This window comes from Oncorhynchus mykiss, chromosome 5, assembly GCF_013265735.2.
Source record: "Oncorhynchus mykiss isolate Arlee chromosome 5, USDA_OmykA_1.1, whole genome shotgun sequence".
In the NCBI taxonomy this organism is placed as follows: Eukaryota; Metazoa; Chordata; class Actinopteri; order Salmoniformes; family Salmonidae; genus Oncorhynchus; species Oncorhynchus mykiss.
In genome coordinates, this window is record NC_048569.1 from 33,169,586 (window position 1) to 33,188,867 (window position 19,282).

Below are 19,282 nucleotides of genomic sequence, written 5' to 3' on the forward strand. Positions count from 1 at the left end.
ACTTGCAGGTGCCTTGGTGGAAGAGTGGGGTAACATCTCGCAGCAAGAACTGGCAAATCTGATGCAGTCCACGAGGAGATGCAGTGCCGTACTTAATGTAGCTGGTGGCCACACCAGATACTGATTGTTACCTTTGATTTTGACCCCCCCTTTATTCAGGGCCACATTATTCCATTTCTGTTAGTCACATGTCTGTGGAGCTTGTTCAGTTTATGTCTCAGTTGTTGAATCTTATGTTCATACAAATATTTATACATGTTAAGTTTGCTGAAAATAGTTTGTAACGGTTTTAAAATTACCATCATATATCCGGCAACACAGTTCTGAAAGACGTGCATCTTTGTAGTGACTTTGTGTGTTGAAACACTACCCAAAGCCTAATTAACAGCAAATGATATTCAGTGTCAGTTTTTACCAATCAGTGCCATTCTTTGTGAGGCATTGGAAAACTTCCTTGGTCTTTGTGGTTGAATCTCTATTTGAAATTCCCTACACGACTGAGGAACCGTACAGATAATTGTGTGTGGGGTACAGAGATGAGGTAGTCATTCATAAAAATCATGTTAACCCCTATTATTGCACACACAGTGAGTCCATGCAACTTATTATGTGATTTGTTAAGCAAATGTTTACTCCTGAACTTATTTAGGCTTGCCCTAAATTGGGTTGAATACTTGACACAAGACATTTCAACTTTTCATTTTTTATTAATTTGTCTAAAAACAAAATTCCACTTTGACATTATGGTGTTTTAGGTGTCAATTAATGATACAATATCAATGTAATAACTTTTATATTCAGGCTGTCAGAAAACAAAAATGTGGGTGGGAATACTTTTTGAAGGCAATGTATGTGACCTTGTGCATGGACTGAAATATCCATGGTGACCGAGTTAGATAAGATTTTTGGAGCTGTGTTTCGTGTAGCTTTTCCATTGGTTATGGTTATGTGCACAGCCAGATAAGCTACCCAACTGATAGTTTATTGATAACTGATACACTTCTCCTCAATTGATCTTTCCATTGTGGACAATAAAGGGAAAGATCACTGCTCAACGTAAAAGGGAAACTTCCCAATTTTTCAACTTCATATTCATCTCCAGCACCACCCCAACATCATGTGAAAACAGCCCATTTCTATGGTAAAAAAATGAGAAAGATAAGTGTTTCCAATGACAACCAATTAGTAGGCAATGCCTACTCACAATTGGTCAAAAATCACATGATGCACACCGCTGATGTCATTGGAAACACAGTTGAAGTCAGAAGTTTACATACACCTTAGCCAAATACATTTCAACTCAGTTTTTCAAATCCCTGTCTTAGGTCAGTTAGGACTTGTTTTACTGTGGATATAGATACTTTTGTGCCTGTTTCCTCTAGCATCTTCACAAGGTCCTTTGCTGTTGTTCTGGGATTGTTTTGCACTTTTCGCACCAAAGTACGTTCATCTCTAGGAGACAGAACGCGTCTCCTTCCTGAGCGGTATGACGGCTGCGTGGTCCCATGGTGTTAATACTTGCGTATTATTGTTTGTACAGATGAACGTGGTACCTGCAGGCATTTGGAAATTGCTCCCAAGGATGAACCAGACTTGTGGAGGTCTACAATGTTTTTTTCTGAGGTCTTGGCTGATTTCTTTTGATTTTCCCATGATGAGTTTGAAGGTAGGCCTGAAATACATACACAGGTACAACTCCAATTGACTCAAATTATGTCAATTAGCCTATCAGAAGCTTCTAAAGCCATGACATCATTATCTGGAATTTTCTAAGCTGTTTAAAGGCACAGTCAATTTAGTGTATGTAAACTTCTGACCCACTGGAATTATGATACAGTGAATTACAAGTGAAATAATCTGTCTGTAAACAATTGTTGGAAAAATTATGATAACTCTATAGGCTTTGGAAAATTGGTTGTATAATTCGAACTTTGGTTAATACGATATATATGCGCAGACGCATTACTGGGGAGCTAGGTAGAAGCCGCTGTGTTCCATGATGCACTCCTGTTTACACGCAAATGAAGTTTTATTTATCATGCATGAGGGTTTAAGTTAACCCCCGATGCCTCCACCACATCGTGCTCTAATACCCAACTGTTGAACTTTTGGGGACAGTTTTTCCAGCGGACCAGCACCGATTTTCTACCCCTTTCTCTCTTTTGATCTAGAATTACCTCCATGTGAAAGACTTTGTCTTTACCCAACTGTACCTTCTGTAATTCCTTCTCATAAAAAGATCCCTCTATAAGCTCCCCGTCATAACAGAAATACACTTGTAGACAGGGGGTATGCGCGGTAGACATTCGGTAATTGTGAACACCTCATCGCTGTAACCTTGCTCATATTTTTTGTTGAAAACACCCCTCAACTTGGATATACGTACCAAATCACCCACCAAGTCCCCCACTACCTTTTCTTACGGCAAAGAGGGAACAAACCATACAGATTTTTAAAGACTTGAAAATAGTTTTCAGAAGAGACCTCGGAGGGCTTCATCCGTATACTCTTATGGTAGCTGCTGTTGTACCCCTTTACTAAATCTTGAACTATATCGATATATCTATGCGTGTTGTGAGCTGTAAAATATCGCCACATCCGCTCCTTCAGAGTTCTGTTAAAGTGTTCAACAACTGAAGATTTCCAATCCGAGCCTGTAGCAAAATGTACTATATTGTGCTTCTTCATGAGTTTCTGAAAAGTATTATTTAAAAAAGTATTTTCCCCCATCAGTCTGCACTCTCTTGGGGACTCCTCTTGGGGGAACCTCTGCCCCGCTCTTATTTTTTAAGACCCTTACAAATGCTATTTTACAGAAAATATCTATAACCGTTAGCATGTAGCGATTTCCATCATATTTATCTGCAAGGGCCTGCATGTCACATAGATCCGCCTGAAATTGGGACAAGGGATGAGTAGGGAAAAAATCTATTTCTTGGAAATTGTTTATGTAGAGTATAAGCATCCTGCTCTGCTAACCACTCATTCACTTGAGCAGCGCTTAACTGGCTACCTGTTTCTTTGGCTATAGCTCTCTGTAAATGTTCCTTACCCCCATAAGACCCAGGGTTAGAGGGGGTATAATAAATGGTTTTCAACATCTGCTCCGCCATCCTTCTTGCCTCTCTGAGGTACGATAACGTTAATGAGCCACTTTCAAATAACAACAACATTTCATTTTAATGTTTAATTTTAGCAAACATCAAGTATTACGTATACAGACAATTTAGGATTCGTTGCAGGATACTTGTCCCCGTTTTCTCAACGATCCAAGCATGCAACACCTTGTATATTTGGCTTAGATTTACAGGCTTGTGTCGCTGAATTTAAAACACACATCCGCTATATAAGTATTTAAACAACAAATATGATACATGTTACAATTAAACAGTGTTTCAAACAAATAAAGTAAAATCTTAGACAAAGTTGTTTCTAGTTCTTCAGAATCATCCACAAGACGGGATACCAGTTGTGTCCATTGTAGACTCTCGCCCATATGTCGTACATGATTTGCTCCATTCTTCGCACACGCTCTGCATTAGCCCAGGTATGTGTGTTGTGTAGAACGATACATTGTTCACTTTATTTTCAATAATTTGATGCATAACATTTGTAAGTTCTCTCAAAAGAAAAAAAATGTATTTATTCTCTCTAACATCGTATGCATATAGTTACCCATTGCTTTACATCTAAATAACAAATATGTATTGTCACCCAGTCTCTTGGGGTTTATTGAGCCAGAAAGTCATCACATCAGCCACCACAGCTTCCCTGTATTTGTCGTCGTCCACCAGGGTGTGTCGGATTTTTTTGAGTATAAACCTGCAGGACCACAGTCTTTCCACCAGCTCCTCAAAATGGTTGAAGAAGTAGTATCTTGGGGGCTCGTATAGGGACGGATGACGGCGCTGGCTGGGGTGATTGATCTCACAACCGATGCATTTTTCTCTTATATACTCTCCAATCACCACGTCTAAAAGTGTGGCTACATAGGCCTTGGTGTCCACAAAAATAGTACTGACCACCCCATCAAACACATCCTCAGGCTGTGTACATGTAGGAGGTGTCGGGTGTCTTGCCTGGGGGGAGTAGAATGTTGGGCTGCGGAGCAGTGTCCTTAGGGTCTGGCCCACATGATGTATCGGAGTCCTGGTATGTTGTATGAATATCCATGGTATATGCTGAAATGAAGAACTGGAGGCTTTATGGGCCTCCTTTTATTGTTGAACCAGTCCTTTGGGTATCAGGGCGTGGTTAACGCAGCCGCGTACTTAGTTTTCTTCGGGGGCTGACCCTTCTGAGGATGTACCTTCTTGGGGTTCCTTTGAATCATAATCCTCAGGATTCGTATACATTATGCACTTCCTTAGCCGAACAATGCTCTGCCGCTGTTGGCTCTGTACAAAAAGAGCGTCCAACAACTAACGTTTTCAATTCCATTAGATCCCAACTTTTAAAAGGAATAAGAATGCGCAACCTAAAATCCCACCATCACGAATATTTTGGTTGCGGGTTTCCTCGTTGCTGATATAGAACTCCACGCATCCACATGGAAGTCCATTCTTTCTTTGTATTTTCACCCTGTGAAATACTCTTCCTGAGGAGTCAGGGGTACCATCCCAACGGGTCTCGTAGCCCGTGAACACGCTATACCCCTTTGTGATAACTCTCCCCCCCAGTTCAACCAGGTCCCTACACATCAGTCATCATGACAACTTCAAAGGAATATAATATAGATAGATATAAAATAACACACCCTCTAACACATGACAACAGGAACAGGATGTACTTATATGGCCATAACCACGTGACACCTTCCCGCAAAGATGTCCTGGCCGGATGCCCATATTTGGGCATGTACGCATCATCCGGACATAGGGTCATCAATCAGACGTTTGACGCTTGTCAAACAAAAAAGTTTGTCTACTTTATTCTCTCTACTTGTGATTCTAGTTGCACCAATCAAAGTAGTGGAGCATGGTTAAAACCATTCATCTTGGGGTGATGGGGTTCCAAAATGCAATCATATCACATGCAATTTTACCAAATATACAGTACCTTCAGAAAGTATTCACACCCCTTGCTTTTTTCCACATTTTGTTGTGTTACAAAGTGGGATAAAAATGGATTTGTCATTTTTTTGTCAACGATCTACACAAAATACTATTTAATGTCAAGGTGGAAGAGAGATTCTAACATTTGTAAAAAAAAAAATGCATGAAAAACAAAAACACTAATGTATCTTGATTACATAAGTATTCAACCAATCCATGTTAGAATCACCTTTCACAGCAATTACAGCTGTGAGTCTTTCTGGGTAAGTCTCTAAGAGCTTTGCACACCTGGATTGTACAATATTTGCACATTATTATTATTTTAATTCAGTCAAGCTCTGTCAAGTTGGTTGTTGATCATTGCAAGACAGCCATTTTTAAGTCTTGCCATAGATTTTCAAGACGATTTAAGTCAACTGTAACGAGGCCACTCAGGAACATTCAATGTCATATTGGTAAGCAAGTCCAGTGTATATTTGTCCTTATTATTGTTCTGCTGAAAGGTGAATTTGTCGCTTTGTATTGAGGACATGAAGTTTGTTTCTTTGTCACATTTTTTGCAGTTTTACTTTAGTCCCTTATTGAAAACAGGATGCACGTTTTGGAATATTTTTTATTCTGTTTAGGTGTCCTTTTTTTCACTCGGTCAATTAGGTTAGTATTTGAGTAACTACAATGTTGTTGATCCATCCAGTTCTCTCCCATCGCAGCCTCATGGTGAAATCCCTGAGCAGTTTCCTTTCTCTCCGGCAACTGAGTTAGGAAGGACGCCTGTATCTTTGTAGTGACTGGGTGTATTGATACACCATCCAAAGAGTAATGAATAACTTGCTCAAAGGGATATTCAATGTCTGCTTTAAAAAAAGACTTGAATCAACTGAGGGACCTTACAGATGATTGTATGTGTGGGGTACAGAGATGAGGTAGTCATTCAAAAATGTTAAGCACTATTAATCCACACAGAGTGAGTCCATGCAACTTATGTGAGACTTGTTAAGCACATTTTTACTCCTGAACTTATTTAGGCTTGCCATAACAAAGGGGTTGAATACTTATTGACTCAAGACATTTTAGCTTTCCATTTGTAAATTAATTTCACTTTGACATTATGGGGTAGTGTGTGAAGGGCTGTGGTGGTCACAAAATTGTCAGCTGGTGATTGTCAAGCAAATAACTGTTGGTTTCAAGGTAATTGACCGTTAATTAACAAAAAACACATTTAGCATCTCCTGGCTTCCTACAAGCCACTGATGCAGACCTTTGGAAGATCTACATTTAAAAAAGTATAATAAATCAATGTAATATAGCGTACATCTTCACAATAAATCCATTATTTATTTTAGACAGATCTAAAGAAGCATGATATGTAGAAAATGTAGTCTATTTCAGAAGAAAATAATAGCATACTCTGAGTCACCCTTATGTTAGGTCCTTTTGTTAAGCTATGCCAAATGGTGGTGGGCTACATTAGTTCATTTAGCAGACAAGATTAGCTTAGAATTCCGAGACATTACTTTATAGTATGAAGAATATAATTGAACAAAAATATAAAAATATCAATATTTTGTCCAAACTATGAGGGAGAGCCCACATGCGGCTATTCTGTGTTGAGTGGTTAACAAAGAAATAGGTACTCGAATATGCTTAATTTAGAGTTATTAATATAACTTTAGTTCTTCAAATGTTGGGTTATATGTTTTGATTTTAAATACATTGTAAAGCTGCATGATGAGACTAATGATGATTTGAAAAAAAGTCACTTGAAAAGGCATGAGCTCTGCTTTGTTTTTGCACTGGCTGTATACATTCCAATAGTCTCTCATTCACAATTTGACAAGCACTTGATAATGCCTCAAATTTCACGGCAGCATTTATGGCCTGGAGTGCTGCGTTGTGCCCTTCTCCCTGAGTGCTGCACAATGCGAAGCGCCTCTCACTCACATGGCTCTCCGTCACATGATCGGGTCTTTCTCACAGGCTACAAGTGAAGACAGACACATCGGGGACGCATCCTTATCCAATTCCGAGGTACATATTGAAGATACTACAAAAACTGTCCAAATTTACTTTTCATCAGCCAACAAGATGAGTAGGCCTAACGAACTGCAAAAACACTAGCCTATGTCAATCTACTATTCCCCCATAGTCCAAAAGTCAACCTATTCTATTCTGTGCAATAAATAAATATTCCAAACATAGTTGTGGGGTGCAATAAATGGCAAATTAATACAACCACAAGCATAAAAATAAAATATTTAAGCAATGACTGAAGCAACAGATCAGAATGTTTAGCTTAAAATGTTCATAAACTATTAGGCTATTTCTTCACATTATATGCGCAGCAATGTGCACATGGCAGTAGGCTATAAGCGCGAATATTCCATTCGCGGGAAAACACGCTTATCAAAAGGGACCGCAAATGCGATTATGCTTTTATTATAAAAGGTGCATTTTTATGGTGATAATTATCTTCCCCAAACTTGAAAGTCACACGCTGCTTATGTATGCAAGTTAGGCTCTAAGCCTTTGTAAAGCTGATTAATGTACTTAATTTTAAGAAGTTATTTGGCCACTTTAGTTGTGATACAAACCTTATCAAAACATATAGGCCTATGGGCTAGGCTACATGAGTGTGACTATGATTCGAAAAAGTCACAAAAAAAAAACGTAGTTTCTTATGCTGGGCATCATTCACAAGTGATAGGCTAATATTGTCTCCCATCAGAGTATTCTTGAATAAATCTCGTCTTTACATATACTAAATAATATATGTGTGTAACGTGTTTTGATTTAGAATGGTATCATTCACCGGTCTCGAAACAGGGGCAGCGGAAAAAAATACATGTAATCTATGCACTTAAATAGCGAATGGAGGATTATTTTCCTGTGGTTCATTTTCATGCCAGCCAGGTAGGCTATACTCTTGTTGTAATGATAAACAATGTGCTTAATATTAGGAAAGTTGAAAAATATATATAAAATAGATAGATAGATAGATAGATAGATGACCTGTTTATATACAGTGCCTTGCGAAAGTATTCGGCCCCCTTGAACTTTGCGACCTTTTGCCACATAACAGGCTTCAAACATAAAGATATAAAACTGTATTTTTTTGTGAAGCATCAACAACAAGTGGGACACAATCATGAAGTGGAACGACATTTATTGGATATTTCAAACTTTTTTAACAAATCAAAAACTGAAAAATTGGGCGTGCAAAATTATTCAGCCCCTTTACTTTCAGTGCAGCAAACTCTCTCCAGAAGTTCAGTGAGGATCTCTGAATGATCCAATGTTGACCTAAATGACTAATGATGATAAATACAATCCACCTGTGTGTAATCAAGTCTCCGTATAAATGCACCTGCACTGTGATAGTCTCAGAGGTCCGTCAAAAGCGCAGAGAGCATCATGAAGAACAAGGAACACACCAGGCAGGTCCGAGATACTGTTGTGAAGAAGTTTAAAGCCGGATTTGGATACAAACAGATTTCCCAAGCTTTAAACATCCCAGGGAGCACTGTGCAAGCGATAATATTGAAATGGAAGGAGTATCAGACCACTGCAAATCTACCAAGACCTGGCCGTCCCTCTAAACTTTCAGCTCATACAAGGAGAAGACTGATCAGAGATGCAGCCAAGAGGCCCATGATCACTCTGGAGGAACTGCAGAGATCTACAGCTGAGGTGGGAGACTCTGTCCATAGGACAACAATCAGTCGTATATTGCACAAATCTGGCCTTTATGGAAGAGTGGCAAGAAGAAAGCCATTTCTTAAAGATATCTATAAAAAGTGTTGGTTAAAGTTTGCCACAAGCCACCTGGGAGACACACCAAACATGTGGAAGAAGGTGCTCTGGTCAGATGAAACCAAAATTGAACTTTTTGGCAACAATGCAAAACGTTATGTTTGGCGTAAAAGCAACACAGCTGAACACACCATCCCCACTGTCAAACATGGTGGTGGCAGCATCATGGTTTGGGCCTGCTTTTCTTCAGCAGGGACAGGGAAGATGGTTAAAATAAATGGGAAGATGGATGGAGCCAAATACAGGACCATTCTGGAAGAAAATCTGATGGAGTCTGCAAAAGACCTGAGACTGGGACGGAGATTTGTCTTCCAACAAGACAATGATACAAAACATAAAGCAAAATCTACAATGGAATGGTTCAAAAATAAACATATCCAGGTGTTAGAATGGCCAAGTTAAAGTCCAGACCTGAATCCAATCGAGAATCTGTGGAAAGAACTGAAAACTGCTGTTCACAAATGCTCTCCATCCAACCTCACTGAGCTCGAGCTGTTTTGCAAGGAGGAATGGGAAAAAATGTCAGTCTCTCGATGTGCAAAACTGATAGAGACATACCCCAAGCGACTTACAGCTGTAATCGCAGCAAAAGGTGGCGCTACAAAGTATTAACTTAAGGGGGCTGAATAATTTTGCACGCCCAATTTTTCAGTTTTTGATTTGTTAAAAAAGTTTGAAATATCCAATAAATCTCGTTCCACTTCATGATTGTGTCCCACTTGATGTTGATTCTTCACAAAAAAATACAGTTTTATATCTTTATGTTTGAAGCCTGAAATGTGGCAAATGGTCGCAAAGTTCAAGGGGGCCGAATACTTTCGCAAGGCACTGTACATTTGCATTGATATCTGGGTGATTAGAGGGACAATAGAGCGCTGAGTACCAGGCAGTTAGCAAGTTTGTTAGGCTACTAATGACCATCAGCAGCAGCAGAGCTTGGAGAAGACTAAACGGTCACATGGAATTTGACTGCTTACATGACTCGTGACCGCCAGTGTGGCGGTAATACGGTCACCGCAACAGCACTACTTGTGTGCAGGCCAGTGACAAACAATCTACATTTCATCAATTCAAAATTCATGCTGTAACACACAACAAAATGTGGAAAAAGTCAAGGGGTATGAATACTTTCTGAAGGCACTGTATATTTTTAATACAGATTAACGCAAAAATAAGTGACATTTGACAAATTATCATAATTTGCTGGTAAAAAAGTGGAGGTTCAAAAACATACGTTTGCAGACCCGATTTATATTGCCTGAGTAGAGGACGAACTGTGCAGGTGTTTCTGATTAATAAAAAATGACATTCTGGTGGGTGGTAATATTAAAATAAAACCAGCCCTGAAAAGAAACGCAGGGAGAAAACTATTAGCACCTCATAGCATAGGGAAAACGCACAGCACTGGCAATGAATATATCAGAAGTTAACACTTCAACACCAGATACAGTGCATTTGGAAACTATTCCGACCCCTTGACTTTTTCCACATTTTGCTACAGTACAGCCTTGTTCTAAAATTGATTAAATAAAAAAATCCTCAATCTACACACAATACCCCATAATGACAAAGCGAAAACAGTAACAGTTTTATCCCAGTCTATGAAATTCTCCTGCACTTCAACCCACACTCAAAAACACCTGTTTTAAATAACTATTCCCCATGGACTGGTTTCTGACCAACTCCCTGGTTTATTCCAGGCCAGGTTGGCCATAGGAGTGCTACGTCGGTGTTACAGAGAGAGGTCTTACCTGGCCTCTTAGCGCGGATGACCTGTTTGATCATGGAGGACATGATATCTCGGAGGTCATCAGAGGTGTGGGACAGACACCAGCCGTCCCTCTCGTCACACTCCTCCTCCTGGCCATCGTTCCTAAAAACCATGTTTCTTATGCTGAGCCAGGAACAAGGAGCCAGGAGCATTAGACACAAACAGACAACAAAATGCAGATATCTTTTCCACTTCTACTCTATGGCCAATTCCAAACAAGAAAGGCCCAAAGATATTTCTGATGTTTTGGATCTTTCCATAGAAAGGTTATTTGGGGGAAGGATGTTAGGCATATCTTTGAAGTCTGTATCCACAATGATTATTGAGAAACAATTGACCAAAGTTGGGAAATGCATGACATTTTGGCCTTACCCATGAAGAAAAATATAAACGCAACATGTAAAGTGTTGGTCACATGTTCATGAGCTGAAATAAAAGATCCCAGAAATGTTCCATACCCACAAAAAGCTCATTTCTCTCAAATTGTGGCCACTAATGTGTTTACATCCCTGTTAGTGAGTATTTCTCCTTTGCCAAGATAATCCATCCAGCTGAGAGGTGTGGCATACAGGAAGCTGATTAAACAGCCTGATAATTACACAGGTGCACCTTGTGCTGGGGACAATAAAAGGCCACTAAAATGCGCAGTTGTCACAACACAATGCCTCAAGTTTGAGGGAGCTTACAATTTTCACACTGACTGCAGGAATGTCCACCAGAGCTGTTGCCAGAGAATTTAATTTTCAGAATTTGGCAGTATGTCCAACCGGCCTCAAAACCGCAGACCACGTGTAACCATGCCAGCCCAGGTTTCTTCAGCTGCGGAATCGTCTGAGACCAGCTACCCGGACAGCTGATGAAACTGAGGAGTATTTCTGGCTGTAATAAAGCCCTTATGTGGGGAAAAACACATTCTGAGTGGCTGGGCCTATGCCTTCCCAGGCCCACTCATGGCTGTATCTCTGCCCAGTCATGTGAAATCCATAGATTAGAGCCTATTGAATTTATTTAAATTGACTGATATCCTTATATGAACTGTAACTCAGTAAAACCATTGAAATTGTTGCATGTTGCATTTATATTTTTGTTCACTAGACATAGCCATTATTGGTGTCATTTGAAACATTTTCTTAACATCAAAATTGTTAAGGTGTCTTAAGATGAATGCACTAACTGTAAGTCGCTCTGGATAAGAGCTGCTAAATTACTAAAATGTAAATAAATATCTTTGACCAATCTCTTATGGAATCGCCCTTATTCCATTTTGGATCCTACCTCTGCACGTCCAAATCACAGAGATGATAGAACATCTGCCTGTGGGGGGGCAGGGTCCCATCTTGAAATAAGTACGACGACTCCTGGACAAACAGGAGACAGGGTAGACGGCAGTTAGCATGTGAGGTTTTATTACTGTGTCATTATTCTTACAAGTACAGTGTAACATGTAGAGCGTGTGAGTAAGTTGTGGGGAAGGTTTTGGTCCAATACCTTGAGCTGGTACCTGGTTATATTAGCGTTATGTCCCCCGGAAGGGCCCTCGGGTGGCTAAATCTGTAACATTAGCAGCCTGGGGAACTGTACAACAAAGAGGGACATTAGCGAGACAATCATCAGTAAGACACACACAGTCTCACACACACACACACACTTGCTTGCTTTGTTGAGTGTGATTGGCAGGGTATAGTTGAACGTGCTCCTCTTGGCCTTCACTGGCATGTCATTTATAGTATATACTAAAGACAGTCACAGGGGGGAAACAGACAGGGTCTCATAAAACAAAGCATGAGAACTATATTAACAAAGACTGTGGGAATAAATTATATAGAGTCCCTTACGATTAGTTTGAACCAAACCTTCACCCTGCCCCCACTCCTCACCGTGCTTGGTACTGCAGCGGATCCTGAAGTCCAGCACCTGGTGTTTCTTGGCCTCTGTTGTCTTGCGAGGGCATGCAATTATTTAAATGAATCCTGGAATTGAACAGGAATGTGCATGGCATGTAAATTGAGAGATGTCGGGGACCCAATTTGTTTTGGCCAGAATTTATGCCGGCACCGCCCCGAATCTCATGACACAACCTTAAGTCAAAATCAGTATGTTTAAATTTTAACATCAACAAATAACCTTCAATTCATTCAAATGTCATTTCTTTCAGTCCCATACTCTTAATTATTATCCAACTTGTTGTTTACAAGGTGACACCATTGCAATTCCCAATAACCCGACTTTGAATACCACTGGCGGTCTACATCTCCTCACCATGTAGTAGGCCACGATAGGGAGCAGCAGCTTCAGTTTATCAGGGTGGATGTCCAGGTTGGCCTTGACCGAGTTCCGGGACCAGATGGGCCGGCTCTCAAACATCTACACACAGTGTGGTTTGGGAAAAGATAACACAGAGGGGACATCAAAGCAATGTACGCAACATTATTAAATAACACTTTATATGTGTACATTTTCCATGGGCATATACTGTAGGAACATCATCTGTATATGGAGATGTAAAGAGTATAGGCTAAATCATAGAGATAAAATACAAACTAGCCTATGGGCTCAAGTAAAGGCTTCGGTCTTGAAATAGCATTAGGAGAAAAAAGAAAGGCTCAAACTGAAAACAAAGTTATGTTCCTTTGCATCTGTGATTAACGCATCAGTGTTAAACCTTTTAAGGATTGTACCCTTTTGGTAAATGTTCCCCTAAAATGACATACACAAATCTAACTGCCTGTAGCTCCGGACCTGAAGCAAGGATATGCATATTCTTGATATAATTTGAAAGGAAACACTTTGAAGTTTGTGGAAATGTGAACTTAATGTAGGAGAATATGACACATTAGATCTGGTAAAAGAAAATACAAAACATGTGTTTTCTATTTTTTGGGTTTGTTCCATTATCTTTAAAATGCAAGAGAAAGGCCATACTTTCAGATTGGAATCTATGTGTAATTTAGATTTTGGCCACCAGATAGCAGCAGAGTGTGTGAAAAGTTTCAGACTGATCCAGGGAAGAATTATATTACCGCACAATATTTTGTATCAAGTCTGCCAGGAGTTTGCCCAAATGTGCTGAATTGGTCAATTGATACATTTCGAAGTACATAACTATAGAGAACATACATAAATGCTATGATAATTTAAAAAAAAGTAGGTTTACACACTCCCAGGAATGTCACACATCATTAGCTTATACACTAACTGTCATACATCTAGATGGCCGGGAGGGGTGGGTATGGAGCCATAGACAGCAGAGGAGTCAAACTGTAGAGCCCAGTTCCTACATTTGAACATAGAAATTTACTTGATCAAACAAACCTACACTAGAATTTATCTCTGGGACCCTCAGGATGACAATTCAGAGCAAGATTACTGAATGTAAGTACATCATTTACCTTCAGAGGTGAATGTATACAGACTTCACATCGGCTTGTAAAAAAAGTAACAGAGTAAGAACCTCAGAAGCCGAATGCAAAGTATATTGACCTTATTAATTTGTTCCTTTGCCTTTATGTTACTGGGGTGAACACGCACCCTCTTCCAGTTGAACTTGGCAGCCTCCAGGGGCTCCGTGGGACATTCTTGTCGTCAAAGTTGAGGAAGATAGCGTTGTGAGGCCGACGGGCTCGACTCAAACCAATCAGATTATTCCTGGATACTGTCGGGGGACAATAGCCTTCTCTGCACGGGAGACAAGTTCACAATGATTTAGCTAAAATTCATCAATACAGACAGATATTTGCATGGCACCCCTATGGGTTGACAAATGGCCATATCTATGAGCACATGCATCTTTATAACAGGCTTCCTGTCTTGCTCCTGTTGTTGAACACGTTGTCGTTGTGTAACGTTATTGGGGGGGAATTCTAATGCATTACTGCTGACACACTACATAACATGTTGATGTCATTTGGCATATTTATTTCTGATCTTAACACACTACCTGTGATGAGGGTGAAACTGTGTGTAGTGTTGCTCACACGCCTGCCCCAGTGCCCCTGCTTACTTGTGTTGGATTTCAGGTTGGTAACTGTAGTCCACAGCACTGTCCAGGCGAGAGAAGATGGGTGGAGGAATGAAGAGGGGCACAGGCTGCTCAAAGAACTCATTATTCTCTGGTTTACGCAAGAGTATCTTATTGTAGAGGGATGTATGCGACCCGTCCTTTGCTGAATGCACCGCAAGATACTGGAAGTCAGCCATCCCTGCAACAATAAACAATGTACAACATACATCAACAAATACACAATGAAGAGTTATAACAGCACAGATCAAAGTAGGGAGGCAATGGAAAGGAATCATACAGTGATATAATGGGGTCAAGTGTTTGTGTTTAGGAAGTTGAACCTTGGAATTTGTATGTTGTCCCAATGACATCCAGGATGTCCATGTTGATTGGAGATTCCTTGGGTTTTTGCCCTTGTGCAAAATCCTTTTCACGTGCAGCAGCAGGTTGGTGGATGGGAAACGATTTCCAAAGGCAGGGTGGCAGAACGGGTCCTTGGAACGAAAGCGAAAGCGCAGCTCCAACCGCCTGCTGGGGTCAGCATAGGTCTGTAGAGAAACATTTCATTTTTAGTTCATCATAGTCAGCAGAACAATACAAATGGTGGTGGTGAGAATGGGAATAACAACATATCATGTGAGCAGGTTTGCATAGCTGCACTAGCACCTCAGTTAGTACAGTAAACGAATACGGTGTGAATTATAACATAGCCAATCAGGACTAGCTAGCTATACAGCCATAAACATTGCAAGCTGAGTAACAGCTATCAAGTGATTGACTAGTCGCGCATGCGTTGATTGACGTGTGTAGGTTGCTCACCTTGGACACCCCTTGTATACCCCCAATAGTTTCCAACATATTGTCCACATTGGAGATAATCCCTGGATATTCCACACAAACGAGTCTATTGTCCTCTGATAGGGAAAGAGTCGCTGAGCTCCCAGGCACTCCCACCCACAGTGGTAAACTTCATCGCCTGCGCTGCCGGAGCGCGTGCCGGTTATCGCTTTCATTGTAAAATTCAAATCGTCCAGCCCCGATGCTGCCATCTCACCTTTGGAGAAATAAGTTTCACCTTTTGAGCTGAGTATGTTATTTGAATGCCCTCATGCTGGCTAATTAGCAACACAATTCACAGATAGAATTGTGGCTTTCTGGTTTGTATACAATTCAAACATTTCTACCAATTAACTCCTACGGGTGGAAACAATTGGACGTGTTTAAAGTTCCAACCAAATATTGAGAATTGTTAGACAATTGGAGCTGTAGGCCTATCAGTATGTTTGATGTCAGACCATAGTTTATTTTGTTAAAATACAACCCCAGGGGTAATCGAAAAATTGTGTTAAATTTTGTGCTACAACTCAACTCAACCTCGACTAGACCTAAAGTGTGTAAAGCAATTTTAAGCCAAAAGGGGCCAGTAAAGAGCCAGACTAGCTTCACGGATAAACCACATTGAACAATGAGCCCGATATGTAACCGGATGTATAAATGTTAAGCATACGGTTGGCGTTTCCACTCACTGTCAAATATGGTGACGAGAGGAAGTCCAGTTGCCGGGAGTGGGAATAGATGAACCATATGGATTTTTGCCGACATTCTGCTAATTCTCTAATCTGTGAAACATTTTATCTCCGTAGACTTTTTGGTTACCAAAACTAGAATCAGTTAAAAAACAGAGTGCACTGCGTTTGGTAGACTTTACACTTTGCCATTCAATTTTTTTGTGTGCATTGTTTAGAAAGAGTGCAAGGGTAAATTAAATTATTGCACATAGTGTATGAATTGTAATACATCATTTATCATACGAATTACAATTTGTAACATATCATACAAAGTGGATGAAGGATTAATACATACTATACAAAATGTAGTGTCTCGGATTTACGTACAGAATAATACGAAATGCTCTGAGACCACGTTGTCTGTGACATCCAAGGTTCTAAAATGGTATAGTCCTCAGATTTCCCTTTTGATTTATTCGTTTTTAAAAAACAGACTAGGGGAGTATTGGTGTAGTGGTGCCTGGAGAAGTGGGTATACTATAATTCTGTCCAAAATTTCCCAATCAACCTACCCGGTGAAGGAAAGGCGCCCTGTTTGAAAGATTTTGTGAGAAACATTGACATACACTCTGGATTACCTAAAATTATAAATCCAATAAGTGGTCTTTCACAGTCAAGCCAATCCAAGCTGTACTGTGCAAGTAGGCTAACAGCAGGCCTACTATTGAAACAGATGAATGAGGCTGTCAACAGAGTCAGAAAATCACAGGTTTCAGATTTTTTCAAAATGTTCAGGTTTTTGCTCTCAAAGTCACACTTTTTTATATAAAACAACCAAATTGGATGTTCTAAGTCCATAACAATGCTTAAAACGCATTACGAGCTCTGTGAAAAATCGAAGAAATTTAGATTTTTAAATGCAGTTCAAATCAAAATGTATTTGTTGCATGCTTTGTGAACAACATGTGTAGACTAACAGTGAAATGCTTACTTACAGGCCCTTCCCAAAAATACAGAGAGAGAAAAAAATGTATAATAGGAAAATAATAACCCAAGGAATAAATGCACAATGAGTAACGATAACTTCGCTGTATACACAGGGTACCAGTACCGAGTCGATGTGCAGGGGTACGAGGTAATTGAGGTAGATATGTACATATAGTCGGGATAAAGTGACTAGGCAACAGGATAGATAATAAACAGTAACAGCAGCATACAGTGCCTTCGGTAAGTATTCAGACCCCTTGACTGTTTCAAAATGTTGTTACTTTACAGCCTTAATCTAAAATGGATTAAATGTAATGTTTTTCCTCATCAATCTACACACAATACCCCATAATGACAAAGCGAAAACAGGTATTAGAATTTTTCCCAAATTTACTAAAAATAAAAAACAGAAATACCTTTATTAAAATCAGTATTCAGACCCTTTGATATGAGACTCGAAATTGAGCTCTTGTTTCCATTGATCATCCTTGAGATGTTTCTATAACTTGATTGGAGTCCACCTGTGGTAAATTCAATTGATTGGACATGATTTGGAAAGGCACACACCTGTCTATATAAGGTCCCACTGTTGACAGTGCATGTCAGAGCATAAACTAAGCCATAAGGTCGAAGGAATTGTCCGTAGAGCTCCGACACAGGATTGTGTCAAGGCACAGATCTGGGGAAGGGTACCAAAACATTTCTGCAGCATTGAAGGTCCCCAAGAACACAGTGGCCTCCATTCTTAAATGGAAGAAGTTTGGCACCACCAAGACTCTTCCTAGAGCTGGCTGCATGCCCAAACTTAGCAATCGGGGGAGAAGGGCCTTGGTCAGAGAGGTGACCAAGAACCGAATGGTCACTCTGACAGAGCTCCAGAGTTCCTCTGTGGAGATGGTTGTCCTTCTAGAAGGTTTCTTACATCTCTGCAGCACTCCACCAATCAGGCCTTTATGGTAGAGTGGCCAGACGGAAGCCACTCCTCAGTAAAAGGTACATGACAGCCCGCTTGGAGTTTGCCAAAAGGCAAAATGATGAAACCAAGATTGAACTCTTTGGCCTGAATGCCAAGCGTCATGTCTGGAGAACCTGGCACCATCCCTACTGTAAATCATGGTGGTGGCTGCATCATGCTGTGGGGATGTTTTTCAGTGGCAGGGACTTGGAGACTAGTCGGGATCGAGGGAAAGATGAACTGAGCAAAGTACAGAGAGAGATCCTTGCTGAAAACCTGCTCCAGAGTACTCAGGACTTCAGACTGGGGTGAAGGTTCACCTTCCAACAGGACAACAACCCTAAAGCACACAGCCAAGACAACACAGGAGTGGCTTTGGGACAAGTCCTTGAGTGGCCCAGCCTGAGCTCGGACTTGTACCCGATCTAACATCTCTGGAGAGACCTGAAAATAGCTGTGCAGCAAAGCTCTCCATCCATCCTGACAGAGCTTGAGAGGATCTGCAGAGAAGAATGGGAGAAACTCCAAATAGAGGTGTGCCAAGCTTGTAGCGTTATACCCAAGAAGACTCAATGCTGTAATCGCTACCAAAGCTTTAACCTTTATTTATCTAGGCAAGCCAGTTAAGAACAAATTCTTATTTTACAATGACGGCTTACCCCAGCCAAACCCTCCCCTAGCCCGGACGACGCTGGGCCAATTGTGCTTCGGCCTATGGGACTGAGCAAATGTGATATTTCAGTTGTTTATTTTTAATACATTTGATACAAAAAAAAATCCCAAACTATTTTTGCTTTGTCATTATACGGTATTGTGTGTAGATTGATGAAGGGGAAAAAACAATTGAATACATTTTATAATAAATCCTTAACATAACAAAATGTGGAAAAAATAAAGTGGTCTGACTACTTTCCGAATGCACTGTATAGTGTACATAGCTGGGCCAAAAAGTTTACAAATAGGCCGATAATTATTTAGGTCACAAGGGTCACCACCTTTGTGGAGTGGATACCTTCCAAACGTTGGGGATAGTACCAGATATAATCATCAGGTTAAAATATGGGTTAAAGATTCAGCAAGAAGAAGAAGCAGAATTTAGTGATAGACATTTCTGTTTACTTTTTAAATTCCCACTTCTGTGCCTTTAGGGCATTATATAAGCTAATATGGTGTGACTCAAGATAAACAGTATATGTT

General features: G+C 40.3%; 1 pseudogene; it reads right to left on the reverse strand.

Annotated features, from left to right (window-relative positions):
* Positions 1–1,797: 1,797 nt before the first annotated feature.
* LOC110522916 lies at positions 1,798–15,813 on the reverse strand (annotated as a pseudogene).
* Between the last annotated feature and the right edge of the window lie 3,469 nt (positions 15,814–19,282).